Source organism: Pempheris klunzingeri, chromosome 12 (assembly GCF_042242105.1).
Source record: "Pempheris klunzingeri isolate RE-2024b chromosome 12, fPemKlu1.hap1, whole genome shotgun sequence".
Classification (NCBI taxonomy): domain Eukaryota; kingdom Metazoa; phylum Chordata; class Actinopteri; order Acropomatiformes; family Pempheridae; genus Pempheris; species Pempheris klunzingeri.
In genome coordinates this window covers 16,597,433-16,623,936 of record NC_092023.1, presented here as the reverse complement: position 1 = coordinate 16,623,936, position 26,504 = coordinate 16,597,433, and the positions used below count along the sequence as shown (strand labels likewise).

The window sequence follows — 26,504 nt, the reverse complement described above, 5'->3', positions numbered from 1 at the left end:
AGTGAATTGCATTTCAATCTGGCGGATAAAGCACTGAAAGGGAGTATCAGGGTGACTTTGTAGAGCTGCTATGATTGTGACCTGAACTAGACAGTGAAGGTCAATCGTTGTTTGAATCTGACAGTTATCTTGAAAATTGGTAGGAAGAGAGAATTTCCTGCTTTTTCAATCATGTGAAACTGGTTTACTATGGCTCGTTGGTCTAGGGGTATGATTCTCGCTTCGGGTGCGAGAGGTCCCGCGTTCGAATCGCGGACGAGCCCTAGTTGCAACTGGGGTAATAGAATAATGTAATGCTTTTCACACCTACTAAATCTTTCTGAACATTTTGGATATGATCATGGTGTTTAAATGATTTGCAGTTCAAGATGGCTGATAAAACACTGAAAGAGAGTATCAGGGTGACTTTGTAGAGCTATTATGACTGTGACCTGACCTAGACAGTGAAGGTCAATCGATGATTGAATTTGACAGTTGAAGCTTGAAAATTGGTAGCAAGGGCAAATTTCTTGCTTTTCCAATCATGTGAAGCTGTCTTTGCACGGCTCGTTGGTCTAGGGGTATGATTCTCGCTTTGGGTGCGAGAGGTCCCGCGTTCGAATCGCGGACGAGCCCTAGATGTAAGTCGGGTAACTGATTAATGTGACGCTCTTCACACCTACTAAATCTTTCTGAACATTTTGGATATGATCGTGGTGTTTAAATGATTTGCAGTTCAAGCTGGCGGATAGAGCAATGAAAGAGAGTATCTTGGTGAGTTTTAAGAATGGCTACCACTGTGAAAGACCTGGAAAGTGGAGGTCAATCCATGATTGATTGTAAAAATTGGAGCTTGAAAAATGGTAGCAAGGGAAATTTTCTTGCTTCTCCAATCACGTGAAGTTGCGTTTCTGTGGCTCGTTGGTCTAGGGGTATGATTCTCGCTTAGGGTGCGAGAGGTCCCGCGTTCAAATCGCGGACGAGCCCTCTTTGTGTTTGTTTTCATTGACTAGGGTGATTAATTTCACATGTACTTTTTTTTTGGAGGAAATGATCATGGTGTTTAAATGATTTGCATTTCAAACTGGCGGATAAAGCACTGAAAGAGAATATCAGGGTGACTTTGTAGATTTGCTATGACTGTGAGCTGACCTAGACAGTGAAGGTTAATCGATGTTTGAATTTGACAGTTGAAGCTTGAAAATTGGTAGGAAGAGAGAATTTCCTGCTTTTTCAATCATGTGAAACTGGTTTACTATGGCTCGTTGGTCTAGGGGTATGATTCTCGCTTTGGGTGCGAGAGGTCCCGCGTTCAAATCGCGGACGAGCCCTCTTTGTGTTTGTTTTCATGGACTAGGGTGATTAATTTCATATGTACTTTTTTGTGGGAGGAAATGAGGATGGTGTCAAAGTGAATTGCATTTCAATCTGGCGGATAAAGCACTGAAAGGGAGTATCAGGGTGACTTTGTAGAGCTGCTATGATTGTGACCTGAACTAGACAGTGAAGGTCAATCGTTGTTTGAATCTGACAGTTATCTTGAAAATTGGTAGGAAGAGAGAATTTCCTGCTTTTTCAATCATGTGAAACTGGTTTACTATGGCTCGTTGGTCTAGGGGTATGATTCTCGCTTCGGGTGCGAGAGGTCCCGCGTTCGAATCGCGGACGAGCCCTAGTTGCAACTGGGGTAATAGAATAATGTAATGCTTTTCACACCTACTAAATCTTTCTGAACATTTTGGATATGATCATGGTGTTTAAATGATTTGCAGTTCAAGATGGCTGATAAAACACTGAAAGAGAGTATCAGGGTGACTTTGTAGAGCTATTATGACTGTGACCTGACCTAGACAGTGAAGGTCAATCGATGATTGAATTTGACAGTTGAAGCTTGAAAATTGGTAGCAAGGGCAAATTTCTTGCTTTTCCAATCATGTGAAGCTGTCTTTGCACGGCTCGTTGGTCTAGGGGTATGATTCTCGCTTTGGGTGCGAGAGGTCCAGCGTTCGAATCGGGGACGAGCCCTACATGTAAGTCGGGTAACTGATTAATGTGACGCTCTTCACACCTACTAAATCTTTCTGAACATTTTGGATATGATCGTGGTGTTTAAATGATTTGCAGTTCAAGCTGGCGGATAGAGCAATGAAAGAGAGTATCTTGGTGAGTTTTAAGAATGGCTACCACTGTGAAAGACCTGGAAAGTGGAGGTCAATCCATGATTGATTGTAAAAATTGGAGCTTGAAAAATGGTAGCAAGGGAAATTTTCTTGCTTCTCCAATCACGTGAAGTTGCGTTTCTGTGGCTCGTTGGTCTAGGGGTATGATTCTCGCTTAGGGTGCGAGAGGTCCCGCGTTCAAATCGCGGACGAGCCCTCTTTGTGTTTGTTTTCATTGACTAGGGTGATTAATTTCACATGTACTTTTTTTTTGGAGGAAATGATCATGGTGTTTAAATGATTTGCATTTCAAACTGGCGGATAAAGCACTGAAAGAGAATATCAGGGTGACTTTGTAGATTTGCTATGACTGTGAGCTGACCTAGACAGTGAAGGTTAATCGATGTTTGAATTTGACAGTTGAAGCTTGAAAATTGGTAGCAAGGGCAAATTTCTTGCTTTTCCAATCATGTGAAGCTGTCTTTCCACGGCTCGTTGGTCTAGGGGTATGATTCTCGCTTTGGGTGCGAAAGTCCAGAGTTGGGATCGCGGATGAGCCTTAGCTGCAACTGGGGTATCAGAATAATGTCATGCTTTTCACACCTACTTAATCTTTCTGAACATTTTGGATATGATCATGGTTTGTAAATGATTTGCAGTTCAAGCTGGCGGACACCGGATACAGTGCTGAGAGAGAGTATCTTAGTGAGTTTGAAGAATGGCTACCACTGTGAAAGACCTGGATAGTGGATGTCAATCGATGATTGACTGTTAAAATTGAAGCTTGAAAAATGGTAGCAAGGGAAAACTTCCTGCTTCTCCAATCATGTGAAGTGGGCTCTCTGTGGCTCGTTGGTCTAGGGGTATGATTCTCGCTTAGGGTGCGAGAGGTCTCGCGGACGAGCCCTCTTTGTGTTTGTTTTCATGGACTAGGGTGATTAATTTCACATGTACTTTTTTGTGGGAGGAAATGAGGATGGTGTCAAAGTGAATTGCATTTCAATCTGGCGGATAAAGCACTGAAAGGGAGTATCAGGGTGACTTTGTAGAGCTGCTATGATTGTGACCTGAACTAGACAGTGAAGGTCAATCGTTGTTTGAATCTGACAGTTATCTTGAAAATTGGTAGGAAGAGAGAATTTCCTGCTTTTTCAATCATGTGAAACTGGTTTACTATGGCTCGTTGGTCTAGGGGTATGATTCTCGCTTAGGGTGCGAGAGGTCCCGCGTTCAAATCGCGGACGAGCCCTCTTTGTGTTTGTTTTCATGGACTAGGGTGATTAATTTCACATGTACTTTTTTGTGGGAGGAAATGAGGATGGTGTCAAAGTGAATTGCATTTCAATCTGGCGGATAAAGCACTGAAAGGGAGTATCAGGGTGACTTTGTAGAGCTGCTATGATTGTGACCTGAACTAGACAGTGAAGGTCAATCGTTGTTTGAATCTGACAGTTATCTTGAAAATTGGTAGGAAGAGAGAATTTCCTGCTTTTTCAATCATGTGAAACTGGTTTACTATGGCTCGTTGGTCTAGGGGTATGATTCTCGCTTAGGGTGCGAGAGGTCCCGCGTTCAAATCGCGGACGAGCCCTCTTTCTGTTTGTTTTCATGGACTAGGGTGATTAATTTCATATGTACTTTTTTGTGGGAGGAAATGAGGATGGTGTCAAAGTGAATTGCATTTCAATCTGGCGGATAAAGCACTGAAAGGGAGTATCAGGGTGACTTTGTAGAGCTGCTATGATTGTGACCTGAACTAGACAGTGAAGGTCAATCGTTGTTTGAATCTGACAGTTATCTTGAAAATTGGTAGGAAGAGAGAATTTCCTGCTTTTTCAATCATGTGAAACTGGTTTACTATGGCTCGTTGGTCTAGGGGTATGATTCTCGCTTCGGGTGCGAGAGGTCCCGCGTTCGAATCGCGGACGAGCCCTAGTTGCAACTGGGGTAATAGAATAATGTAATGCTTTTCACACCTACTAAATCTTTCTGAACATTTTGGATATGATCATGGTGTTTAAATGATTTGCAGTTCAAGATGGCTGATAAAACACTGAAAGAGAGTATCAGGGTGACTTTGTAGAGCTATTATGACTGTGACCTGACCTAGACAGTGAAGGTCAATCGATGATTGAATTTGACAGTTGAAGCTTGAAAATTGGTAGCAAGGGCAAATTTCTTGCTTTTCCAATCATGTGAAGCTGTCTTTGCACGGCTCGTTGGTCTAGGGGTATGATTCTCGCTTTGGGTGCGAGAGGTCCCGCGTTCGAATCGCGGACGAGCCCTAGATGTAAGTCGGGTAACTGATTAATGTGACGCTCTTCACACCTACTAAATCTTTCTGAACATTTTGGATATGATCGTGGTGTTTAAATGATTTGCAGTTCAAGCTGGCGGATAGAGCAATGAAAGAGAGTATCTTGGTGAGTTTTAAGAATGGCTACCACTGTGAAAGACCTGGAAAGTGGAGGTCAATCCATGATTGATTGTAAAAATTGGAGCTTGAAAAATGGTAGCAAGGGAAATTTTCTTGCTTCTCCAATCACGTGAAGTTGCGTTTCTGTGGCTCGTTGGTCTAGGGGTATGATTCTCGCTTAGGGTGCGAGAGGTCCCGCGTTCAAATCGCGGACGAGCCCTCTTTGTGTTTGTTTTCATTGACTAGGGTGATTAATTTCACATGTACTTTTTTTTTGGAGGAAATGATCATGGTGTTTAAATGATTTGCATTTCAAACTGGCGGATAAAGCACTGAAAGAGAATATCAGGGTGACTTTGTAGATTTGCTATGACTGTGAGCTGACCTAGACAGTGAAGGTTAATCGATGTTTGAATTTGACAGTTGAAGCTTGAAAATTGGTAGCAAGGGCAAATTTCTTGCTTTTCCAATCATGTGAAGCTGTCTTTCCACGGCTCGTTGGTCTAGGGGTATGATTCTCGCTTTGGGTGCGAAAGTCCAGAGTTGGGATCGCGGATGAGCCTTAGCTGCAACTGGGGTATCAGAATAATGTCATGCTTTTCACACCTACTTAATCTTTCTGAACATTTTGGATATGATCATGGTTTGTAAATGATTTGCAGTTCAAGCTGGCGGACACCGGATACAGTGCTGAGAGAGAGTATCTTAGTGAGTTTGAAGAATGGCTACCACTGTGAAAGACCTGGATAGTGGATGTCAATCGATGATTGACTGTTAAAATTGAAGCTTGAAAAATGGTAGCAAGGGAAAACTTCCTGCTTCTCCAATCATGTGAAGTGGGCTCTCTGTGGCTCGTTGGTCTAGGGGTATGATTCTCGCTTAGGGTGCGAGAGGTCCCGCGTTCAAATCGCGGACGAGCCCTCTTTGTGTTTGTTTTCATGGACTAGGGTGATTAATTTCACATGTACTTTTTTGTGGGAGGAAATGAGGATGGTGTCAAAGTGAATTGCATTTCAATCTGGCGGATAAAGCACTGAAAGGGAGTATCAGGGTGACTTTGTAGAGCTGCTATGATTGTGACCTGAACTAGACAGTGAAGGTCAATCGTTGTTTGAATCTGACAGTTATCTTGAAAATTGGTAGGAAGAGAGAATTTCCTGCTTTTTCAATCATGTGAAACTGGTTTACTATGGCTCGTTGGTCTAGGGGTATGATTCTCGCTTTGGGTGCGAGAGGTCCCGCGTTCAAATCGCGGACGAGCCCTCTTTGTGTTTGTTTTCATGGACTAGGGTGATTAATTTCATATGTACTTTTTTGTGGGAGGAAATGAGGATGGTGTCAAAGTGAATTGCATTTCAATCTGGCGGATAAAGCACTGAAAGGGAGTATCAGGGTGACTTTGTAGAGCTGCTATGATTGTGACCTGAACTAGACAGTGAAGGTCAATCGTTGTTTGAATCTGACAGTTATCTTGAAAATTGGTAGGAAGAGAGAATTTCCTGCTTTTTCAATCATGTGAAACTGGTTTACTATGGCTCGTTGGTCTAGGGGTATGATTCTCGCTTCGGGTGCGAGAGGTCCCGCGTTCGAATCGCGGACGAGCCCTAGTTGCAACTGGGGTAATAGAATAATGTAATGCTTTTCACACCTACTAAATCTTTCTGAACATTTTGGATATGATCATGGTGTTTAAATGATTTGCAGTTCAAGATGGCTGATAAAACACTGAAAGAGAGTATCAGGGTGACTTTGTAGAGCTATTATGACTGTGACCTGACCTAGACAGTGAAGGTCAATCGATGATTGAATTTGACAGTTGAAGCTTGAAAATTGGTAGCAAGGGCAAATTTCTTGCTTTTCCAATCATGTGAAGCTGTCTTTGCACGGCTCGTTGGTCTAGGGGTATGATTCTCGCTTTGGGTGCGAGAGGTCCAGCGTTCGAATCGGGGACGAGCCCTACATGTAAGTCGGGTAACTGATTAATGTGACGCTCTTCACACCTACTAAATCTTTCTGAACATTTTGGATATGATCGTGGTGTTTAAATGATTTGCAGTTCAAGCTGGCGGATAGAGCAATGAAAGAGAGTATCTTGGTGAGTTTTAAGAATGGCTACCACTGTGAAAGACCTGGAAAGTGGAGGTCAATCCATGATTGATTGTAAAAATTGGAGCTTGAAAAATGGTAGCAAGGGAAATTTTCTTGCTTCTCCAATCACGTGAAGTTGCGTTTCTGTGGCTCGTTGGTCTAGGGGTATGATTCTCGCTTAGGGTGCGAGAGGTCCCGCGTTCAAATCGCGGACGAGCCCTCTTTGTGTTTGTTTTCATTGACTAGGGTGATTAATTTCACATGTACTTTTTTTTTGGAGGAAATGATCATGGTGTTTAAATGATTTGCATTTCAAACTGGCGGATAAAGCACTGAAAGAGAATATCAGGGTGACTTTGTAGATTTGCTATGACTGTGAGCTGACCTAGACAGTGAAGGTTAATCGATGTTTGAATTTGACAGTTGAAGCTTGAAAATTGGTAGCAAGGGCAAATTTCTTGCTTTTCCAATCATGTGAAGCTGTCTTTCCACGGCTCGTTGGTCTAGGGGTATGATTCTCGCTTTGGGTGCGAAAGTCCAGAGTTGGGATCGCGGATGAGCCTTAGCTGCAACTGGGGTATCAGAATAATGTCATGCTTTTCACACCTACTTAATCTTTCTGAACATTTTGGATATGATCATGGTTTGTAAATGATTTGCAGTTCAAGCTGGCGGACACCGGATACAGTGCTGAGAGAGAGTATCTTAGTGAGTTTGAAGAATGGCTACCACTGTGAAAGACCTGGATAGTGGATGTCAATCGATGATTGACTGTTAAAATTGAAGCTTGAAAAATGGTAGCAAGGGAAAACTTCCTGCTTCTCCAATCATGTGAAGTGGGCTCTCTGTGGCTCGTTGGTCTAGGGGTATGATTCTCGCTTAGGGTGCGAGAGGTCTCGCGGACGAGCCCTCTTTGTGTTTGTTTTCATGGACTAGGGTGATTAATTTCACATGTACTTTTTTGTGGGAGGAAATGAGGATGGTGTCAAAGTGAATTGCATTTCAATCTGGCGGATAAAGCACTGAAAGGGAGTATCAGGGTGACTTTGTAGAGCTGCTATGATTGTGACCTGAACTAGACAGTGAAGGTCAATCGTTGTTTGAATCTGACAGTTATCTTGAAAATTGGTAGGAAGAGAGAATTTCCTGCTTTTTCAATCATGTGAAACTGGTTTACTATGGCTCGTTGGTCTAGGGGTATGATTCTCGCTTAGGGTGCGAGAGGTCCCGCGTTCAAATCGCGGACGAGCCCTCTTTGTGTTTGTTTTCATGGACTAGGGTGATTAATTTCACATGTACTTTTTTGTGGGAGGAAATGAGGATGGTGTCAAAGTGAATTGCATTTCAATCTGGCGGATAAAGCACTGAAAGGGAGTATCAGGGTGACTTTGTAGAGCTGCTATGATTGTGACCTGAACTAGACAGTGAAGGTCAATCGTTGTTTGAATCTGACAGTTATCTTGAAAATTGGTAGGAAGAGAGAATTTCCTGCTTTTTCAATCATGTGAAACTGGTTTACTATGGCTCGTTGGTCTAGGGGTATGATTCTCGCTTCGGGTGCGAGAGGTCCCGCGTTCGAATCGCGGACGAGCCCTAGTTGCAACTGGGGTAATAGAATAATGTAATGCTTTTCACACCTACTAAATCTTTCTGAACATTTTGGATATGATCATGGTGTTTAAATGATTTGCAGTTCAAGATGGCTGATAAAACACTGAAAGAGAGTATCAGGGTGACTTTGTAGAGCTATTATGACTGTGACCTGACCTAGACAGTGAAGGTCAATCGATGATTGAATTTGACAGTTGAAGCTTGAAAATTGGTAGCAAGGGCAAATTTCTTGCTTTTCCAATCATGTGAAGCTGTCTTTGCACGGCTCGTTGGTCTAGGGGTATGATTCTCGCTTTGGGTGCGAGAGGTCCCGCGTTCGAATCGCGGACGAGCCCTAGATGTAAGTCGGGTAACTGATTAATGTGACGCTCTTCACACCTACTAAATCTTTCTGAACATTTTGGATATGATCGTGGTGTTTAAATGATTTGCAGTTCAAGCTGGCGGATAGAGCAATGAAAGAGAGTATCTTGGTGAGTTTTAAGAATGGCTACCACTGTGAAAGACCTGGAAAGTGGAGGTCAATCCATGATTGATTGTAAAAATTGGAGCTTGAAAAATGGTAGCAAGGGAAATTTTCTTGCTTCTCCAATCACGTGAAGTTGTGTTTCTGTGGCTCGTTGGTCTAGGGGTATGATTCTCGCTTAGGGTGCGAGAGGTCCCGCGTTCAAATCGCGGACGAGCCCTCTTTGTGTTTGTTTTCATTGACTAGGGTGATTAATTTCACATGTACTTTTTTTTTGGAGGAAATGATCATGGTGTTTAAATGATTTGCATTTCAAACTGGCGGATAAAGCACTGAAAGAGAATATCAGGGTGACTTTGTAGATTTGCTATGACTGTGAGCTGACCTAGACAGTGAAGGTTAATCGATGTTTGAATTTGACAGTTGAAGCTTGAAAATTGGTAGCAAGGGCAAATTTCTTGCTTTTCCAATCATGTGAAGCTGTCTTTCCACGGCTCGTTGGTCTAGGGGTATGATTCTCGCTTTGGGTGCGAAAGTCCAGAGTTGGGATCGCGGATGAGCCTTAGCTGCAACTGGGGTATCAGAATAATGTCATGCTTTTCACACCTACTTAATCTTTCTGAACATTTTGGATATGATCATGGTTTGTAAATGATTTGCAGTTCAAGCTGGCGGACACCGGATACAGTGCTGAGAGAGAGTATCTTAGTGAGTTTGAAGAATGGCTACCACTGTGAAAGACCTGGATAGTGGATGTCAATCGATGATTGACTGTTAAAATTGAAGCTTGAAAAATGGTAGCAAGGGAAAACTTCCTGCTTCTCCAATCATGTGAAGTGGGCTCTCTGTGGCTCGTTGGTCTAGGGGTATGATTCTCGCTTAGGGTGCGAGAGGTCCCGCGTTCAAATCGCGGACGAGCCCTCTTTGTGTTTGTTTTCATGGACTAGGGTGATTAATTTCACATGTACTTTTTTGTGGGAGGAAATGAGGATGGTGTCAAAGTGAATTGCATTTCAATCTGGCGGATAAAGCACTGAAAGGGAGTATCAGGGTGACTTTGTAGAGCTGCTATGATTGTGACCTGAACTAGACAGTGAAGGTCAATCGTTGTTTGAATCTGACAGTTATCTTGAAAATTGGTAGGAAGAGAGAATTTCCTGCTTTTTCAATCATGTGAAACTGGTTTACTATGGCTCGTTGGTCTAGGGGTATGATTCTCGCTTTGGGTGCGAGAGGTCCCGCGTTCAAATCGCGGACGAGCCCTCTTTGTGTTTGTTTTCATGGACTAGGGTGATTAATTTCATATGTACTTTTTTGTGGGAGGAAATGAGGATGGTGTCAAAGTGAATTGCATTTCAATCTGGCGGATAAAGCACTGAAAGGGAGTATCAGGGTGACTTTGTAGAGCTGCTATGATTGTGACCTGAACTAGACAGTGAAGGTCAATCGTTGTTTGAATCTGACAGTTATCTTGAAAATTGGTAGGAAGAGAGAATTTCCTGCTTTTTCAATCATGTGAAACTGGTTTACTATGGCTCGTTGGTCTAGGGGTATGATTCTCGCTTCGGGTGCGAGAGGTCCCGCGTTCGAATCGCGGACGAGCCCTAGTTGCAACTGGGGTAATAGAATAATGTAATGCTTTTCACACCTACTAAATCTTTCTGAACATTTTGGATATGATCATGGTGTTTAAATGATTTGCAGTTCAAGATGGCTGATAAAACACTGAAAGAGAGTATCAGGGTGACTTTGTAGAGCTATTATGACTGTGACCTGACCTAGACAGTGAAGGTCAATCGATGATTGAATTTGACAGTTGAAGCTTGAAAATTGGTAGCAAGGGCAAATTTCTTGCTTTTCCAATCATGTGAAGCTGTCTTTGCACGGCTCGTTGGTCTAGGGGTATGATTCTCGCTTTGGGTGCGAGAGGTCCCGCGTTCGAATCGGGGACGAGCCCTACATGTAAGTCGGGTAACTGATTAATGTGACGCTCTTCACACCTACTAAATCTTTCTGAACATTTTGGATATGATCGTGGTGTTTAAATGATTTGCAGTTCAAGCTGGCGGATAGAGCAATGAAAGAGAGTATCTTGGTGAGTTTTAAGAATGGCTACCACTGTGAAAGACCTGGAAAGTGGAGGTCAATCCATGATTGATTGTAAAAATTGGAGCTTGAAAAATGGTAGCAAGGGAAATTTTCTTGCTTCTCCAATCACGTGAAGTTGCGTTTCTGTGGCTCGTTGGTCTAGGGGTATGATTCTCGCTTAGGGTGCGAGAGGTCCCGCGTTCAAATCGCGGACGAGCCCTCTTTGTGTTTGTTTTCATTGACTAGGGTGATTAATTTCACATGTACTTTTTTTTTGGAGGAAATGATCATGGTGTTTAAATGATTTGCATTTCAAACTGGCGGATAAAGCACTGAAAGAGAATATCAGGGTGACTTTGTAGATTTGCTATGACTGTGAGCTGACCTAGACAGTGAAGGTTAATCGATGTTTGAATTTGACAGTTGAAGCTTGAAAATTGGTAGCAAGGGCAAATTTCTTGCTTTTCCAATCATGTGAAGCTGTCTTTCCACGGCTCGTTGGTCTAGGGGTATGATTCTCGCTTTGGGTGCGAAAGTCCAGAGTTGGGATCGCGGATGAGCCTTAGCTGCAACTGGGGTATCAGAATAATGTCATGCTTTTCACACCTACTTAATCTTTCTGAACATTTTGGATATGATCATGGTTTGTAAATGATTTGCAGTTCAAGCTGGCGGACACCGGATACAGTGCTGAGAGAGAGTATCTTAGTGAGTTTGAAGAATGGCTACCACTGTGAAAGACCTGGATAGTGGATGTCAATCGATGATTGACTGTTAAAATTGAAGCTTGAAAAATGGTAGCAAGGGAAAACTTCCTGCTTCTCCAATCATGTGAAGTGGGCTCTCTGTGGCTCGTTGGTCTAGGGGTATGATTCTCGCTTAGGGTGCGAGAGGTCTCGCGGACGAGCCCTCTTTGTGTTTGTTTTCATGGACTAGGGTGATTAATTTCACATGTACTTTTTTGTGGGAGGAAATGAGGATGGTGTCAAAGTGAATTGCATTTCAATCTGGCGGATAAAGCACTGAAAGGGAGTATCAGGGTGACTTTGTAGAGCTGCTATGATTGTGACCTGAACTAGACAGTGAAGGTCAATCGTTGTTTGAATCTGACAGTTATCTTGAAAATTGGTAGGAAGAGAGAATTTCCTGCTTTTTCAATCATGTGAAACTGGTTTACTATGGCTCGTTGGTCTAGGGGTATGATTCTCGCTTAGGGTGCGAGAGGTCCCGCGTTCAAATCGCGGACGAGCCCTCTTTGTGTTTGTTTTCATGGACTAGGGTGATTAATTTCACATGTACTTTTTTGTGGGAGGAAATGAGGATGGTGTCAAAGTGAATTGCATTTCAATCTGGCGGATAAAGCACTGAAAGGGAGTATCAGGGTGACTTTGTAGAGCTGCTATGATTGTGACCTGAACTAGACAGTGAAGGTCAATCGTTGTTTGAATCTGACAGTTATCTTGAAAATTGGTAGGAAGAGAGAATTTCCTGCTTTTTCAATCATGTGAAACTGGTTTACTATGGCTCGTTGGTCTAGGGGTATGATTCTCGCTTCGGGTGCGAGAGGTCCCGCGTTCGAATCGCGGACGAGCCCTAGTTGCAACTGGGGTAATAGAATAATGTAATGCTTTTCACACCTACTAAATCTTTCTGAACATTTTGGATATGATCATGGTGTTTAAATGATTTGCAGTTCAAGATGGCTGATAAAACACTGAAAGAGAGTATCAGGGTGACTTTGTAGAGCTATTATGACTGTGACCTGACCTAGACAGTGAAGGTCAATCGATGATTGAATTTGACAGTTGAAGCTTGAAAATTGGTAGCAAGGGCAAATTTCTTGCTTTTCCAATCATGTGAAGCTGTCTTTGCACGGCTCGTTGGTCTAGGGGTATGATTCTCGCTTTGGGTGCGAGAGGTCCCGCGTTCGAATCGCGGACGAGCCCTAGATGTAAGTCGGGTAACTGATTAATGTGACGCTCTTCACACCTACTAAATCTTTCTGAACATTTTGGATATGATCGTGGTGTTTAAATGATTTGCAGTTCAAGCTGGCGGATAGAGCAATGAAAGAGAGTATCTTGGTGAGTTTTAAGAATGGCTACCACTGTGAAAGACCTGGAAAGTGGAGGTCAATCCATGATTGATTGTAAAAATTGGAGCTTGAAAAATGGTAGCAAGGGAAATTTTCTTGCTTCTCCAATCACGTGAAGTTGTGTTTCTGTGGCTCGTTGGTCTAGGGGTATGATTCTCGCTTAGGGTGCGAGAGGTCCCGCGTTCAAATCGCGGACGAGCCCTCTTTGTGTTTGTTTTCATTGACTAGGGTGATTAATTTCACATGTACTTTTTTTTTGGAGGAAATGATCATGGTGTTTAAATGATTTGCATTTCAAACTGGCGGATAAAGCACTGAAAGAGAATATCAGGGTGACTTTGTAGATTTGCTATGACTGTGAGCTGACCTAGACAGTGAAGGTTAATCGATGTTTGAATTTGACAGTTGAAGCTTGAAAATTGGTAGCAAGGGCAAATTTCTTGCTTTTCCAATCATGTGAAGCTGTCTTTCCACGGCTCGTTGGTCTAGGGGTATGATTCTCGCTTTGGGTGCGAAAGTCCAGAGTTGGGATCGCGGATGAGCCTTAGCTGCAACTGGGGTATCAGAATAATGTCATGCTTTTCACACCTACTTAATCTTTCTGAACATTTTGGATATGATCATGGTTTGTAAATGATTTGCAGTTCAAGCTGGCGGACACCGGATACAGTGCTGAGAGAGAGTATCTTAGTGAGTTTGAAGAATGGCTACCACTGTGAAAGACCTGGATAGTGGATGTCAATCGGTGATTGACTGTTAAAATTGAAGCTTGAAAAATGGTAGCAAGGGAAAACTTCCTGCTTCTCCAATCATGTGAAGTGGGCTCTCTGTGGCTCGTTGGTCTAGGGGTATGATTCTCGCTTATGGTGCGAGAGGTCCCGCGTTCAAATCGCGGATGAGCTCTCTTTGTGTTTGTTTTCATGGACTAGGGTGATTAATTTCACATGTACTTTTTTGTGGGAGGAAATGAGGATGGTGTCAAAGTGAATTGCATTTCAATCTGGCGGATAAAGCACTGAAAGGGAGTATCAGGGTGACTTTGTAGAGCTGCTATGATTGTGACCTGAACTAGACAGTGAAGGTCAATCGTTGTTTGAATCTGACAGTTATCTTGAAAATTGGTAGGAAGAGAGAATTTCCTGCTTTTTCAATCATGTGAAACTGGTTTACTATGGCTCGTTGGTCTAGGGGTATGATTCTCGCTTAGGGTGCGAGAGGTCCCGCGTTCAAATCGCGGACGAGCCCTCTTTGTGTTTGTTTTCATGGACTAGGGTGATTAATTTCACATGTACTTTTTTGTGGGAGGAAATGAGGATGGTGTCAAAGTGAATTGCATTTCAATCTGGCGGATAAAGCACTGAAAGGGAGTATCAGGGTGACTTTGTAGAGCTGCTATGATTGTGACCTGAACTAGACAGTGAAGGTCAATCGTTGTTTGAATCTGACAGTTATCTTGAAAATTGGTAGGAAGAGAGAATTTCCTGCTTTTTCAATCATGTGAAACTGGTTTACTATGGCTCGTTGGTCTAGGGGTATGATTCTCGCTTCGGGTGCGAGAGGTCCCGCGTTCGAATCGCTGACGAGCCCTAGTTGCAACTGGGGTAATAGAATAATGTAATGCTTTTCACACCTACTAAATCTTTCTGAACATTTTGGATATGATCATGGTGTTTAAATGATTTGCAGTTCAAGATGGCTGATAAAACACTGAAAGAGAGTATCAGGGTGACTTTGTAGAGCTATTATGACTGTGACCTGACCTAGACAGTGAAGGTCAATCAATGATTGTATTTGACAGTTGAAGCTTGAAAATTGGTAGCAAGGGCAAATTTCTTGCTTTTCCAATCATGTGAAGCTGTCTTTGCATGGCTCGTTGGTCTAGGGGTATGATTCTTGCTTTGGGTGCGAGAGGTCCCGCGTTCGAATCGCGGACGAGCCCTAGATATAAGTCGGGTAACTGATTAATGTGACGCTCTTCACACCTACTAAATCTTTCTGAACATTTTGGATATGATCGTGGTGTTTAAATGATTTGCAGTTCAAGCTGGCGGATAGAGCAATGAAAGAGAGTATCTTGGTGAGTTTTAAGAATGGCTACCACTGTGAAAGACCTGGAAAGTGGAGGTCAATCCATGATTGATTGTAAAAATTGGAGCTTGAAAAATGGTAGCAAGGGAAGTTTTCTTGCTTCTCCAATCACGTGAAGTTGCGTTTCTGTGGCTCGTTGGTCTAGGGGTATGATTTTCGCTTAGGGTGCGAGAGGTCCCGCGTTCAAATCGTGGACGAGTCCTCTTTGTGTTTGTTTTCATTGACTAGGGTGATTAATTTCACATGTACTTTTTTTTTGGAGGAAATGATCATGGTGTTTAAATGATTTGCATTTCAAACTGGCGGATAAAGCACTGAAAGAGAATATCAGGGTGACTTTGTAGATTTGCTATGACTGTGAGCTGACCTAGACAGTGAAGGTTAATCGATGTTTGAATTTGACAGTTGAAGCTTGAAAATTGGTAGCAAGGGCAAATTTCTTGCTTTTCCAATCATGTGAAGCTGTCTTTCCACGGCTCGTTGGTCTAGGGGTATGATTCTCGCTTTGGGTGCGAAAGTCCAGAGTTGGGATCGCGGATGAGCCTTAGCTGCAACTGGGGTATCAGAATAATGTCATGCTTTTCACACCTACTTAATCTTTCTGAACATTTTGGATATGATCATGGTTTGTAAATGATTTGCAGTTCAAGCTGGCGGACACCGGATACAGTGCTGAGAGAGAGTATCTTAGTGAGTTTGAAGAATGGCAACCACTGTGAAAGACCTGGATAGTGGATGTCAATCGATGATTGACTGTTAAAATTGAAGCTTGAAAAATGGTAGCAAGGGAAAACTTCCTGCTTCTCCAATCATGTGAAGTGGGCTCTCTGTGGCTCGTTGGTCTAGGGGTATGATTCTCGCTTAGGGTGCGAGAGGTCCCGCGTTCGAATCGCGGACGAGCCCTCTTTGTGTTTGTTTTCATGGACTAGGGTGATTAATTTCACATGTACTTTTTTGTGGGAGGAAATGAGGATGGTGTCAAAGTGAATTGCATTTCAATCTGGCGGATAAAGCACTGAAAGGGAGTATCAGGGTGACTTTGTAGAGCTGCTATGATTGTGACCTGAACGAGACAGTGAAGGTCAATCGTTGTTTGAATCTGACAGTTATCTTGAAAATTGGTAGGAAGAGAGAATTTCCTGCTTTTTCAATCATGTGAAACTGGTTTACTATGGCTCGTTGGTCTAGGGGTATGATTCTCGCTTCGGGTGCGAGAGGTCCCGCGTTCGAATCGCGGACGAGCCCTAGTTGCAACTGGGGTAATAGAATAATGTAATGCTTTTCACACCTACTAAATCTTTCTGAACATTTTGGATATGATCATGGTGTTTAAATGATTTGCAGTTCAAGATGGCTGATAAAACACTGAAAGAGAGTATCAGGGTGACTTTGTAGAGCTATTATGACTGTGACCTGACCTAGACAGTGAAGGTCAATCGATGATTGAATTTGACAGTTGAAGCTTGAAAATTGGTAGCAAGGGCAAATTTCTTGCTTTTCCAATCATGTGAAGCTGTCTTTGCACGGCTCGTTGGTCTAGGGGTATGATTCTCGCTTTGGGTGCGAGAGGTCCCGCGTTCGAATCGCGGACGAGCCCTAGATGTAAGTCGGGTAACTGATTAATGTGACGCTCTTCACACCTACTAAATCTTTCTGAACATTTTGGATATGATCGTGGTGTTTAAATGATTTGCAGTTCAAGCTGGCGGATAGAGCAATGAAAGAGAGTATCTTGGTGAGTTTTAAGAATGGCTACCACTGTGAAAGACCTGGAAAGTGGAGGTCAATCGATGATTGATTGTAAAAATTGAAGCTTGAAAAATGGTAGCAAGGGAAAATTTCTTGCTTTTCCAATCACGTGAAGTGGGCTTTCTCTTGCTCGTTGGTCTAGGGGTATGATTCTCATTTAGGGTGCGAGGTGTCCCATGTTCGAATCAAACTGGCTGTTCAAGCACTGAGTATGAGGGTGAATTTGTAGAGCTGCTGTAACTGTGACCTGACCTAGACAGTGGAGGTAAATTGATGATTGAATCTTACAGTTGAAGCTTGAAAATCGGTAGCAAGGGCAAATTTCCTTTTCATTCAATTGAAGTCACTGTTGAATGGCTCAATCGATGATTGATTGTAAAAAATGAAGCTTGAAAAATGGTAGCAAGGGCAAATTTCTTGCCTCTCCAATCACGTGAAGTTGGCTTTCTGTGGCTCATTTGTCTAGGGCATATATGTCTAACACAAGGCCTGCGGGACACATTTGGCCCGCGATACAATTGTACACGGCCCGCGAGATAATTTCATGTGACTATTAAGAACGACCCGTCGGCAAACAGCACTCCCACTTCTAATACTACAAATCCCACAATGCACTGAACAGCTGCCGCGCTAGTCAGGACCCGTGCAGCAGCCCCTCCTCCAGCAGGTATAATGACACACTGATCAGCGGATCAATGCATCGATCAGCGCTGTTATAGTGACACTTCTGTCGCGTTTCCACTAGTACCTACTCAGCTCTACTTGCCGTAGGTACGGAGTAGGTACTCGTGGAAACGTGCCATTAAGCTGGCCCCCCCAAAATAAATGGCTAAACGAAAAGTGGACTTTGAAAACAGAGACTTTCAAAGCAGGTGCGGGGCAGAGTTTTACCTGTTTGTCTGTCGGAGATGAAAGCTGAAAGTTGTTGAAGTTTGGCTGTTTACATTCATATTTCTGGATAAAATATATATTATTATTATTATCATTATATTATATTATATTATATACTATAATAAAAGAGTCACTTTTAGAGTCTTCACTAAATGTTGAGCCCGTTTGGCCCGCGACTTTGACCATGTTTTAAATTTTGGCCCTTTCTTTGATTGAGTTTGACACCCCTGGTCTAGGGGTATGATTCTCGCTTAGGGTGCAAGAGGTCCCGTCGAGAAGAGGGACCATCTTGGGATGAGTGTATCGGCATGTGTACAGACGGTGCTGCAGCAATGCTGGTGAAAAAGAAAGGATTAAAAACAGTCTTACAAGTGGCGCCCCACATAACCTTAACGCACTGCATTATCCACAGAGAAGCTCTTGCGAGTAAAACACCTGACCTAGAACATAAAGGTGTTCTCGAGACTGCGATAAAAATTGTCAACTACATAAAATCACATCCACTCAACACCAGGGTGTTTTGCCACTCTCTGCAACAAACTGGGATCAGATCATCAGGGCCTGCTTTTCCACTCAGAAGTCAGGTGGCTTTCGCTCGGAAATGTTCTCAGCCGCCTGTGTGAACCGCGGGACGAGATTCGCTTATTTCTGATGGAGCATGGGTCCCAGCTTGCTGGTCCCAGGTCACCTGACTGACCCTCCCTGGTTAACAAGGCTAGCGTATTTGACAGACTGAACGGACTTAACATGTCATTGCAAGGTGAAAACACAAGCATCATGTTGCTGAATGATAAAATCTGCGCATTCAAGAAGAAAGTGGATTGCTGGACTGCGCTGCCTGAAATGGGCAGGATTGATATGTATCCTGAGCTGGAGGAATTCCTGTAGGAAAATGATCTGAGTGTTAACACAATGAAGAAGTCTATCACTACCCACCTTCAAGCCCTCCTGGAACACTTTAACAAGTTTTTCCCTGAGGAAACAGCTCCGGAAAAATATGACTGGATAAGATCACCATTCACTGTAACAGCCGCAAGTCATCTGTCATCCGACATGGAGGACGCACTGGTTGAACTGTCAAGTGACCGCACCTTAAAGACAGCTTTTAATTCAAAGACACTTACTAAGTTCTAGATTTCAGTTGAGAGAAAATATCCACACTTATCCAAGGCCGCGATGGACGTTACTGACACCGTTGCGAGAAGACTTTCTCCGCACTGACATATTAAAAATAAATACAGATTGCGTCTAAACGTGGAGGATGATCTCCGAGTGGCCGTCTCCAAAATTAAACCCAGAATGGACTTTCTGTGCACCACGCATAATGCCCACCCATCTCATTAGGTGAGATTAATGCTGAAACATAGTAATTCCCAAAATGTAAATTTGCACTGCAACAATGTTCAAATGTTTACTCAGTGCTACAGTTTATGGCTATTACTTTGAGTGAGATATTCTTCTGCTAACATTGAAATGAAAGTATTGTGTCAAAATGAAGTTCAATGTTCACTCATAAGTTACATAGAGATTACTTTGACTGACGTATTCTGCTTTTATCTTATAGTAAACTGTCTTGACTGCTGGTATGAATTCACTGGATTAATACCCAATCTTTATTTCAAAGTACTGAAGTGAATCAGCTTCACCCAGATTTGGGAATGACTTTCTATTAACATCAATACAATGTGTTGTATGTATACATAATGATGTGAATGTGATGAATGTCTGAAGGGGTTCCATGATGTAATGGTACTTGTAGAGTTACAGATAATAGGCAGTAAAGCCATCAATGTGTCTCTGTAAGCTGATATTAGATGGAGCTCAAACAAAAGGCTGTCTGAAAGTTAGGAAATCTTTGCATTAGAAATGAATGAAAATATATCAAAGGCATGCTTAGAACTGAGGTCTTGTGTGTGGCCTTCAGCTGTATCTTCAGCACAGGTCAATGTACTGAATCAACATGGTTTAACCACTGCTGGAGGGCAGCAGCACAAGATATGCTGAGTAATTGCTTGTAATTAGTGTCATTAGCATGTTAAGATGTGTAAGAGTGTGTGTATGAGTTAATGTTTGTGTGTATGGTGGTTTGGGGGTTACACAAAGGTAAGGAGAAGCACAGAGGAGGACGGGTTTTTCAACTTCTAACAAAATTAACTATCTGCTGATCTACTTTACCATTTAGTGTCTGTGTGCAAATGTGTTTGTGTGTGCTTGTCTAATTTAAATGCTGACAAATATATTTGCAATGCATGTATGCATGAATTTTCTAATTGTACACTTCAACCTCAATGATTTAAAAAGAGATTACTTTGCCAAACTGTCTTCACTTTCTGATAGTGTCTCTCTCTTCCCAGAACATCTTCCCTCTGCAAGTGCAACATTTCTTTCCAAAATATGTCCCCACTTTCAAGGTCTGATGACTCAAAATGGGTCAATAAGATCGAAACACAAACCAACACACACACACACACACACACCCATAAGTTGACACCACAGTACCCGAGGCAGTTTCATTCCCTTTCCCTTCAGACGATGTAACCCTCCTGCTGTTATTATGTCAGTTCACATTAATTTTCAGTTTGTCTAATCAGACTTGTTACAGCGAGGTGCTGTTATTATCATATCAGGTTCACAAAGGCCCTGGGCAGAGGGAGAGAGACGTGTTGGCATATACAGTATGTTACATGAGCCATAACTCCCACTGATGGACCTTATTGTATGTATAGTAGAGATAGATGGATGAATGGACCACCTAGTGTTGATGCTCTTTCCCATGTCCACAGGTAATCTACAGAGGAATCTTTTCTGTAAACCACTGTTAAGCAGGAAGGGTTTTTAGCAGCTCAGGGTGGCCTTATATAATTATGTTAATGTCACTAAGGCTTTTTGTGAGTCCATTATATGGTAAGTGGTGATGTCTGCAGTTTATGTTTTTGTAAGAGAAACCTTGACACCTACAGCCTGAACAAACTCAACTGACCTGACAACACTGCTGTTTGTGCCTGGCCTAAAGGCCCTGAAATGAATGTGGATGTGAAAGTGAAAGTACATGTGCTCTAGCTTATTCTATATTGGGTGTCATTTCATGCACACAATGCCACATGTCATGCATTATGGGCTGTATGTGGACATCTACAAGACCCATGCATCATCATCACCCTTTTCATCATGCAAATCCTATGCAAACAGATAAAGAGAAAGCCTATCACATTTAGAGAGTAACTTAAACCTAGATTTTTGAGTTTGTAATGTGCTGTACATGTAAAGTCACTACTATCTGTTGATCTTGGTCTCATTTATAGCATTTATTGTATTGCTATTGCTCTTGCGCATGCTTTTTCTGCTAGTGTGCTAAACTTGAAACGTTGTGGTTTATAGCCACACTAAGTGCACACAGCTCCTTGTCGATAATTGGTGCTGCTGGTCACGATATATTCTTTTGTCAAGGCAACACAGCCTCTGTTACTCTACTTCTCAGTGGGTGACTATGAGGGGTTTTGCTGGTCCACTATTAAACATATGTAAAATAAACAACATGTATGTTGTGAACTTTTATTTATCCAACTGATCTGCATTGTACAGTGGAATCTGCAGGTTCAGCTGGTTTTATCAGAGTGCAAAGACACCTAAAGGACACCTTTAAGGATAGAAATGGTCATCATTGTGTCCATATGTCAACACAAAAGCCTCAAAGTCTACGTTATCAAATTAAATGACCAAATTCTTTTGGCAGAATAACAACAACAGATACATTCATGTTGGAAAACTGAGCAAATTTTCATTCAAGTGTATTTACTATGTTACCCTTGTACTCTCTGCTTTAATTAGACAAGTAAATGTTCTCTGCACTTTCCTACATCTAAAAGAAGCAATGAAAATATTGCTTGCTACAGTTTACTGAGACTCTACAATACAGTAACAACCTGCAGACATTTTTCCTTTGCTCTCACATAGACGTCCAGACCCTGGAAGAGTTCAGTGACCCTGGCTAATGATAGCAGTTGTCCAGCTGATAGCCTCTGGCAGCCTCCAGTCGTACGGTTGACTGGAGGGCTGAACCCGCCACACCGCTGCGCTCTAATCCTGTTAAGGAGGAAAGAGACAATTACTCTGCTTTGCTTTGGTTCAGTGCTCAGATCCGCTCCCGCCGACCGCTCAGAGCAAAAACAGTCACCTCCAGCGCCAAATGGCTGCAGGGGAGTACACTGTAAAAACATACTCTGTTTCAGCCTCTAGAGATGCCACATGTTGACTTTTCACTACATCACTGTTAGGCCAACGTCTGTGATTCACTGACTCTGAAACTTGATTTGCTTGCTGTGTAAACATTGTTAAAACAGTTCTTGTAGGAGTGTCATTATATACACCTCAGGGCTGTGAAATATCACAACAGAAACACTTGCACACCAACTTCAAACCACTAATTTTATGTAGTGATTAGGAGACGTTAGCTCATCATTGCTTCCCACATTTTAACCACACAAGTACTTTTTTTTGTAAACTCAGATTTTAGACACCAGTATGATCATCATTTTCCATTAGGCTACTGGTAATTGTTGTGTAACATAAGTAATTTTCAAAACAGTGTAAAACACTGTATTTTGAGATGTTACGCTAACAGCAATGTGTGCACATGGTATGCACTAGACTGTTTGTTCTGTGGTGGGAATTTTTGGATGTGAAGCTTAAAGAGTGGCTATGAAATTTGTCCATATTCACAATAAGGGGGGGTTGAGGTTTGAGGTAAGGGTGGTGCTTTGTAGCCCGTTAGCGAACACTGTGTGGACTGGTACCAGGTTATGGCATGAGAATGTCTCAGCATAAAACGTGTATAAGACAAATGTTGGTCAGGTTATTTTGATATAACATATTCATTGTGCCATTTATGGCAATGTTGCGCTGTCAAGATACTGCTGTCAAGATGTCTTATCTAAAATTAAAATAGGTCTAAAAGCTCAATATTAGCCCCATAAATTTGACTATCCAAGTCATATTCAAACTCTGAATGTTTTTTAGGGACATCTCCCCCTATTGAAATGCAGTTTTCCATTTACCTCATTACACAAACAGCGCATCTCGGCCACATGCTCAGTCAGACCCTCACTTGTGTAGATCACAAACAAAAAAGGGTGGATGTGTTTTTTTTTTCCGAGGACACAGACAGAGGGTGGAGCTCATAAACGCCGCTAATCACCACTTGTCACAACTCTAGGTTTGGTTTCAAAGCTGCATGTTGCTGCATCAATCACCATGATCCCCAGCTCACCTTGCCTCGGCTTCAAAGATACGTTTTCCTCTCTGTCTGTCTGTGTGTCTGGGGGAGTTTTTAAGGCTGTGTCATCTTGGCTGCATCATCCAGGCATGCAGGGTGCTGTTGCCCTGCTTTTTAATGTCTTTTGCTATAAAAAAGCAGTAACAAAGTGTTCTGAATGAGCCATATTCCCTAATGTTAGATTCCATAGTGGTGAAGTGGCTTCGTGTTCTCACATTATATTGATTTTCACAAATGCAGCTGGTGTATTTTGAAGTATTTATAAGAGAGATGACGACAGGAAACAAGCTTGATGTGAACCTGGGATGTTGCAGTAACAGTCAGTGGGTGGGCTGCTCCAATTTCTGATTTTTACTGTGGACAGTTTTACAGTAAATTAGACAAATACTTTATGTACATAGATGTGTAGTGAAAACCTTGCAGATGGGATACATCATAGTGGACCATGATGACCATGTAACATGATAATCATAATGGAACACCCACACGTTCTTCATTGGCACGCACACAGTCAGACAAAGCTGCAGCGTCTCTTCCTGTCGTATTGTTGAGTCCCACTAATTATCTGAAAATGACACCTGTGTCTGTGTGTGTGTTTGTGTGTGTGTGTAAGAGAGAGAGAGGAGACACCAGTAGGGGGACGGCACCCTGGTGCACATTGTTAGAATGATTGACAGCTTCAGGAACCCAACTGGCAATGAAGTACCAGTGTGGGGGAATGTGCGCACACACAAACCCACGTGCACACACACACACACAGCGACCCCCTAATGCCTTTGTGGACCTTTCTAGATTGACAGCGTCAATCAAAAGTGTGTGTTGTAGTCGTTGGCTCAAGCATCTTTTGCTCCAGATTTTTTTTTTAGGATGGATGGAGCTGTCACACACACACACACACACGTGCGCACGCACGCACGCACGCACACACACACACACACACACACACACAGCCACCTGCCAACCCCTCTCCAAAGTAGTTCGATGCTAAACAAATTAGCAGGATGGTAGTCATATTTCTCATTCAGAACGCGCCGCTTGTCCCTGAGCGGCCCATTAATCATACTGAATGACAGGGTGGCTCACGATGAAAGCTACCTGTCAGGCCGTCCACTTGTGGCGGTCAAAAAAAAGCTATTCACTTTAACTTCTGCCCTTCGTCTTTCTTCTTCTTCTTCTCTCCTTTTTCTGTCTTCTCCACTTTCTTTCTTCCAGGGTTTTTGTTTTCTCAAGCTCCAGCAGCACCGACTACCCCCCCATTCTATAAGAAGAAAAGAAATGAAAGAAAGACAGGAGACAGAAGCTCAGGGGGAAGGAAGGAATGCATTGAGTGAGTGTATGATTGACCCCTTCAGTGTATCTTTGTTGCCTTTCAGGAGCTGCAAATGTCAGCAGACTGTTGGTGTGAAAAAAAAACGAAACGCTGCCTGCTGCTGAAGAAGCTACAAAAACTGCAACTCTGCTTGTTTTTCTTTCTCTAACCTGAACTGAGAGTTGACCCGGTGGTCTGCCTGTTGAGTGACTTCCATGACCCGATCAAACCTGTTAAAAAACCTCTGCAAGGCCAATCAACAAGAAGGCAGACTGCCTCTTTTTGCACTTTTGCACTTGTAGACTGCAAGGAGAGTCTCGAGTCTTTCTTTCTTTCTGTCTGTCTTTTTCAAGCTCTGACTTTTAATTCATGTTTATAGAATCCTCCTGTGCTAATGTGGTTGCTTGTCTTCCTAGAGTCTCTGAATATACATAAATATTACAGAATGATAACCTAAAATTCACAATTGCATAAAAAAGAACTGGATTGATACATGCAGGCTGATTAGTTGACTTGCTCAGATTTTGTAGATTTCATCATTTTTACCTTATAGTTTGTGCTTCTAACAGGCTACGTTTCTTCTTTTTGTTTGTATTGATTGTGTTTATTGTACATATTTCCTACTTTGTTGTGATGTAGCCTGCACACAGCAGGCTGTTTTTCCACTTGTAAGATGAATCTCTCGTCAACCATGGTGTTAAAAAAACCCCAGTTAACATCTGCCCCGGTGCCGCTGATTATGATATAATATTGATGTAGTGATGGGCTATACGATCATAAGTCTGAATGGGTTGTTTTATTTTATTTATACATTTATTCTATGTCTGACTTCCTGTCTGGTTCATCTGCTCTGTGCTGCATCAAGCAGCCAATCAACAGTTTCCATCAAAAACAGATCATGAGTCCATTTCATGTGGAGTGGAGCACTGAACCTCTTCTGGTATGCTTCTAAAACATGCTGCTGTGCTTCTGGTGGAATTTGAAGCATTAGCTAGAGTGGGCGCGATCAGTCTGTATCTCAGCTGGAACTTGATGCACACAAGGCCAGTGGGAATTAGCTGTTGATCTGTGCTGTTGTAATGGATTTAAAGTAACCAAACACAAGGCTGATCACTCACTGAAGATGAACATTTTTGAGAGGGAAACGGGGAAAGGAGCCATTTAAGGACAGATTATGAGAAAATGCCAGGTTTTCAATACATGTGAGAGCTTTTTCTTTGGCAGTGGGGTGGGGGATAGGGGGGATCAGGTATAGATTTAAAGGGTATATTGGGGTCAATTTAGAGGGGGGTTCGACATCGATGCTGATCAGGCTGGAGGGAAGACACAAGTTGTGTCTGACGGCAGCAGAATCCATTGAGCAGAAAGGTCAGAGGTTCCCCAGAAGGACAGAGGAGTTGTCCTTTGATTTGACCTCTGACCTCTGTCTCCTCAGACAGCCGACCCCACACTGAAGGTCTGAACAAACAAAAATGGCCGATCAGCACTGTTGTTGTTTGTCTGAAGATGCAAAGAACCAGATGGCCACTTGTTTTGTTACTTTCCTTTCATTTACTGTGAATTTCTGTTCATGTATTTCGTTATCATTTTTCTAAATCTATTTTTGCTTGTTTTGCACTCTATCCAACCTTATTGCACACTTACATAGTTAGTTTTTTCTTTTTTCTTATCTTCCTTTGTCTTTTTAATTTCTGCCTTAGTAATTTACTTTCTTTGCTTTCACTTTACCACAGTTTAATTCTGCCACAGACACTTGATCAATTTAAGCAATAAAACATCCTTTGTGTGTGTGTGTGTGATTTTCTACCACTGTATCTAATGTCTTTTTTAACTTTATCTGACAGATAATTCATCAACTTGATTCTTAATCACATTACAGCGGAGTGGAGCCAGAGGTGAGGCAGAGCAGCTACTCCTCCCAAATATTTGATTTAATGGAGGCTTTTATCCAGACACCTCATAGTCCCATGAGTGCATACAGAGTAGCTACAGTGGCCCCAGTGGGACTTTAACCCCCTAATCCTAGTATAGAGTATCTCTTCTAAACTATGTGAACCTGGTATTTTTTGTGGTGCGGTTCTTGGCCATCATGAAGAGATTTTAGTCTCACTGTCACTGTAAAATCACAGGTGGGAAGAATCAGAGAAAATCCATCCTTCTATTGTCTACAACTGTTAAGCCTGTTCAGGGCTGAACATTTCATCAGTGGGCAGGAAGCAGATGCACCTGCAGGGTTGAGGCTCCTTGCCAAAATGGGGAAGGACATTATTTACAATTAGCTACACGAGGTGAG

At 42.4% G+C, this 26,504-nt stretch overlaps 34 non-coding genes across 34 annotated transcripts; all 34 read left to right on the top strand.

Annotated features, from left to right (window-relative positions):
* The first annotated feature begins 191 nt into the window (after positions 1-191).
* Positions 192-263, top strand: trnap-cgg (transfer RNA proline (anticodon CGG)). Its single transcript has one exon. It is a non-coding gene; the product is annotated as a tRNA-Pro (tRNA).
* A 280-nt stretch (positions 264-543) lies between these two features.
* trnap-ugg (transfer RNA proline (anticodon UGG)) lies at positions 544-615 on the top strand. The gene has a single exon. It is a non-coding gene; the product is annotated as a tRNA-Pro (tRNA).
* Positions 616-894: 279 nt separating this feature from the next.
* On the top strand, positions 895-966 carry trnap-agg (transfer RNA proline (anticodon AGG)). Its single transcript has one exon. It is a non-coding gene; the product is annotated as a tRNA-Pro (tRNA).
* A 272-nt stretch (positions 967-1,238) lies between these two features.
* Positions 1,239-1,310, top strand: trnap-ugg (transfer RNA proline (anticodon UGG)). Its single transcript has one exon. It is a non-coding gene; the product is annotated as a tRNA-Pro (tRNA).
* Positions 1,311-1,580: 270 nt separating this feature from the next.
* On the top strand, positions 1,581-1,652 carry trnap-cgg (transfer RNA proline (anticodon CGG)). Its single transcript has one exon. It is a non-coding gene; the product is annotated as a tRNA-Pro (tRNA).
* A 631-nt stretch (positions 1,653-2,283) lies between these two features.
* Positions 2,284-2,355, top strand: trnap-agg (transfer RNA proline (anticodon AGG)). Its single transcript has one exon. It is a non-coding gene; the product is annotated as a tRNA-Pro (tRNA).
* Positions 2,356-3,315: 960 nt separating this feature from the next.
* trnap-agg (transfer RNA proline (anticodon AGG)) lies at positions 3,316-3,387 on the top strand. Its single transcript has one exon. It is a non-coding gene; the product is annotated as a tRNA-Pro (tRNA).
* Positions 3,388-3,657: 270 nt separating this feature from the next.
* On the top strand, positions 3,658-3,729 carry trnap-agg (transfer RNA proline (anticodon AGG)). Its single transcript has one exon. It is a non-coding gene; the product is annotated as a tRNA-Pro (tRNA).
* A 270-nt stretch (positions 3,730-3,999) lies between these two features.
* trnap-cgg (transfer RNA proline (anticodon CGG)) lies at positions 4,000-4,071 on the top strand. Its single transcript has one exon. It is a non-coding gene; the product is annotated as a tRNA-Pro (tRNA).
* Positions 4,072-4,351: 280 nt separating this feature from the next.
* On the top strand, positions 4,352-4,423 carry trnap-ugg (transfer RNA proline (anticodon UGG)). Its single transcript has one exon. It is a non-coding gene; the product is annotated as a tRNA-Pro (tRNA).
* Positions 4,424-4,702: 279 nt separating this feature from the next.
* trnap-agg (transfer RNA proline (anticodon AGG)) lies at positions 4,703-4,774 on the top strand. The gene has a single exon. It is a non-coding gene; the product is annotated as a tRNA-Pro (tRNA).
* A 629-nt stretch (positions 4,775-5,403) lies between these two features.
* On the top strand, positions 5,404-5,475 carry trnap-agg (transfer RNA proline (anticodon AGG)). The gene has a single exon. It is a non-coding gene; the product is annotated as a tRNA-Pro (tRNA).
* A 270-nt stretch (positions 5,476-5,745) lies between these two features.
* On the top strand, positions 5,746-5,817 carry trnap-ugg (transfer RNA proline (anticodon UGG)). The gene has a single exon. It is a non-coding gene; the product is annotated as a tRNA-Pro (tRNA).
* A 270-nt stretch (positions 5,818-6,087) lies between these two features.
* On the top strand, positions 6,088-6,159 carry trnap-cgg (transfer RNA proline (anticodon CGG)). The gene has a single exon. It is a non-coding gene; the product is annotated as a tRNA-Pro (tRNA).
* A 631-nt stretch (positions 6,160-6,790) lies between these two features.
* On the top strand, positions 6,791-6,862 carry trnap-agg (transfer RNA proline (anticodon AGG)). The gene has a single exon. It is a non-coding gene; the product is annotated as a tRNA-Pro (tRNA).
* Positions 6,863-7,822: 960 nt separating this feature from the next.
* Positions 7,823-7,894, top strand: trnap-agg (transfer RNA proline (anticodon AGG)). Its single transcript has one exon. It is a non-coding gene; the product is annotated as a tRNA-Pro (tRNA).
* Positions 7,895-8,164: 270 nt separating this feature from the next.
* Positions 8,165-8,236, top strand: trnap-cgg (transfer RNA proline (anticodon CGG)). Its single transcript has one exon. It is a non-coding gene; the product is annotated as a tRNA-Pro (tRNA).
* A 280-nt stretch (positions 8,237-8,516) lies between these two features.
* On the top strand, positions 8,517-8,588 carry trnap-ugg (transfer RNA proline (anticodon UGG)). Its single transcript has one exon. It is a non-coding gene; the product is annotated as a tRNA-Pro (tRNA).
* A 279-nt stretch (positions 8,589-8,867) lies between these two features.
* On the top strand, positions 8,868-8,939 carry trnap-agg (transfer RNA proline (anticodon AGG)). The gene has a single exon. It is a non-coding gene; the product is annotated as a tRNA-Pro (tRNA).
* Positions 8,940-9,568: 629 nt separating this feature from the next.
* On the top strand, positions 9,569-9,640 carry trnap-agg (transfer RNA proline (anticodon AGG)). The gene has a single exon. It is a non-coding gene; the product is annotated as a tRNA-Pro (tRNA).
* A 270-nt stretch (positions 9,641-9,910) lies between these two features.
* Positions 9,911-9,982, top strand: trnap-ugg (transfer RNA proline (anticodon UGG)). Its single transcript has one exon. It is a non-coding gene; the product is annotated as a tRNA-Pro (tRNA).
* A 270-nt stretch (positions 9,983-10,252) lies between these two features.
* On the top strand, positions 10,253-10,324 carry trnap-cgg (transfer RNA proline (anticodon CGG)). Its single transcript has one exon. It is a non-coding gene; the product is annotated as a tRNA-Pro (tRNA).
* Positions 10,325-10,955: 631 nt separating this feature from the next.
* On the top strand, positions 10,956-11,027 carry trnap-agg (transfer RNA proline (anticodon AGG)). The gene has a single exon. It is a non-coding gene; the product is annotated as a tRNA-Pro (tRNA).
* Positions 11,028-11,987: 960 nt separating this feature from the next.
* On the top strand, positions 11,988-12,059 carry trnap-agg (transfer RNA proline (anticodon AGG)). The gene has a single exon. It is a non-coding gene; the product is annotated as a tRNA-Pro (tRNA).
* A 270-nt stretch (positions 12,060-12,329) lies between these two features.
* trnap-cgg (transfer RNA proline (anticodon CGG)) lies at positions 12,330-12,401 on the top strand. Its single transcript has one exon. It is a non-coding gene; the product is annotated as a tRNA-Pro (tRNA).
* Positions 12,402-12,681: 280 nt separating this feature from the next.
* trnap-ugg (transfer RNA proline (anticodon UGG)) lies at positions 12,682-12,753 on the top strand. The gene has a single exon. It is a non-coding gene; the product is annotated as a tRNA-Pro (tRNA).
* A 279-nt stretch (positions 12,754-13,032) lies between these two features.
* trnap-agg (transfer RNA proline (anticodon AGG)) lies at positions 13,033-13,104 on the top strand. Its single transcript has one exon. It is a non-coding gene; the product is annotated as a tRNA-Pro (tRNA).
* Positions 13,105-13,733: 629 nt separating this feature from the next.
* trnah-aug (transfer RNA histidin (anticodon AUG)) lies at positions 13,734-13,805 on the top strand. The gene has a single exon. It is a non-coding gene; the product is annotated as a tRNA-His (tRNA).
* A 270-nt stretch (positions 13,806-14,075) lies between these two features.
* Positions 14,076-14,147, top strand: trnap-agg (transfer RNA proline (anticodon AGG)). Its single transcript has one exon. It is a non-coding gene; the product is annotated as a tRNA-Pro (tRNA).
* A 270-nt stretch (positions 14,148-14,417) lies between these two features.
* Positions 14,418-14,489, top strand: trnap-cgg (transfer RNA proline (anticodon CGG)). The gene has a single exon. It is a non-coding gene; the product is annotated as a tRNA-Pro (tRNA).
* Positions 14,490-14,769: 280 nt separating this feature from the next.
* trnap-ugg (transfer RNA proline (anticodon UGG)) lies at positions 14,770-14,841 on the top strand. The gene has a single exon. It is a non-coding gene; the product is annotated as a tRNA-Pro (tRNA).
* A 980-nt stretch (positions 14,842-15,821) lies between these two features.
* Positions 15,822-15,893, top strand: trnap-agg (transfer RNA proline (anticodon AGG)). Its single transcript has one exon. It is a non-coding gene; the product is annotated as a tRNA-Pro (tRNA).
* Positions 15,894-16,163: 270 nt separating this feature from the next.
* On the top strand, positions 16,164-16,235 carry trnap-cgg (transfer RNA proline (anticodon CGG)). The gene has a single exon. It is a non-coding gene; the product is annotated as a tRNA-Pro (tRNA).
* Positions 16,236-16,515: 280 nt separating this feature from the next.
* On the top strand, positions 16,516-16,587 carry trnap-ugg (transfer RNA proline (anticodon UGG)). Its single transcript has one exon. It is a non-coding gene; the product is annotated as a tRNA-Pro (tRNA).
* Positions 16,588-26,504: the final 9,917 nt, after the last annotated feature.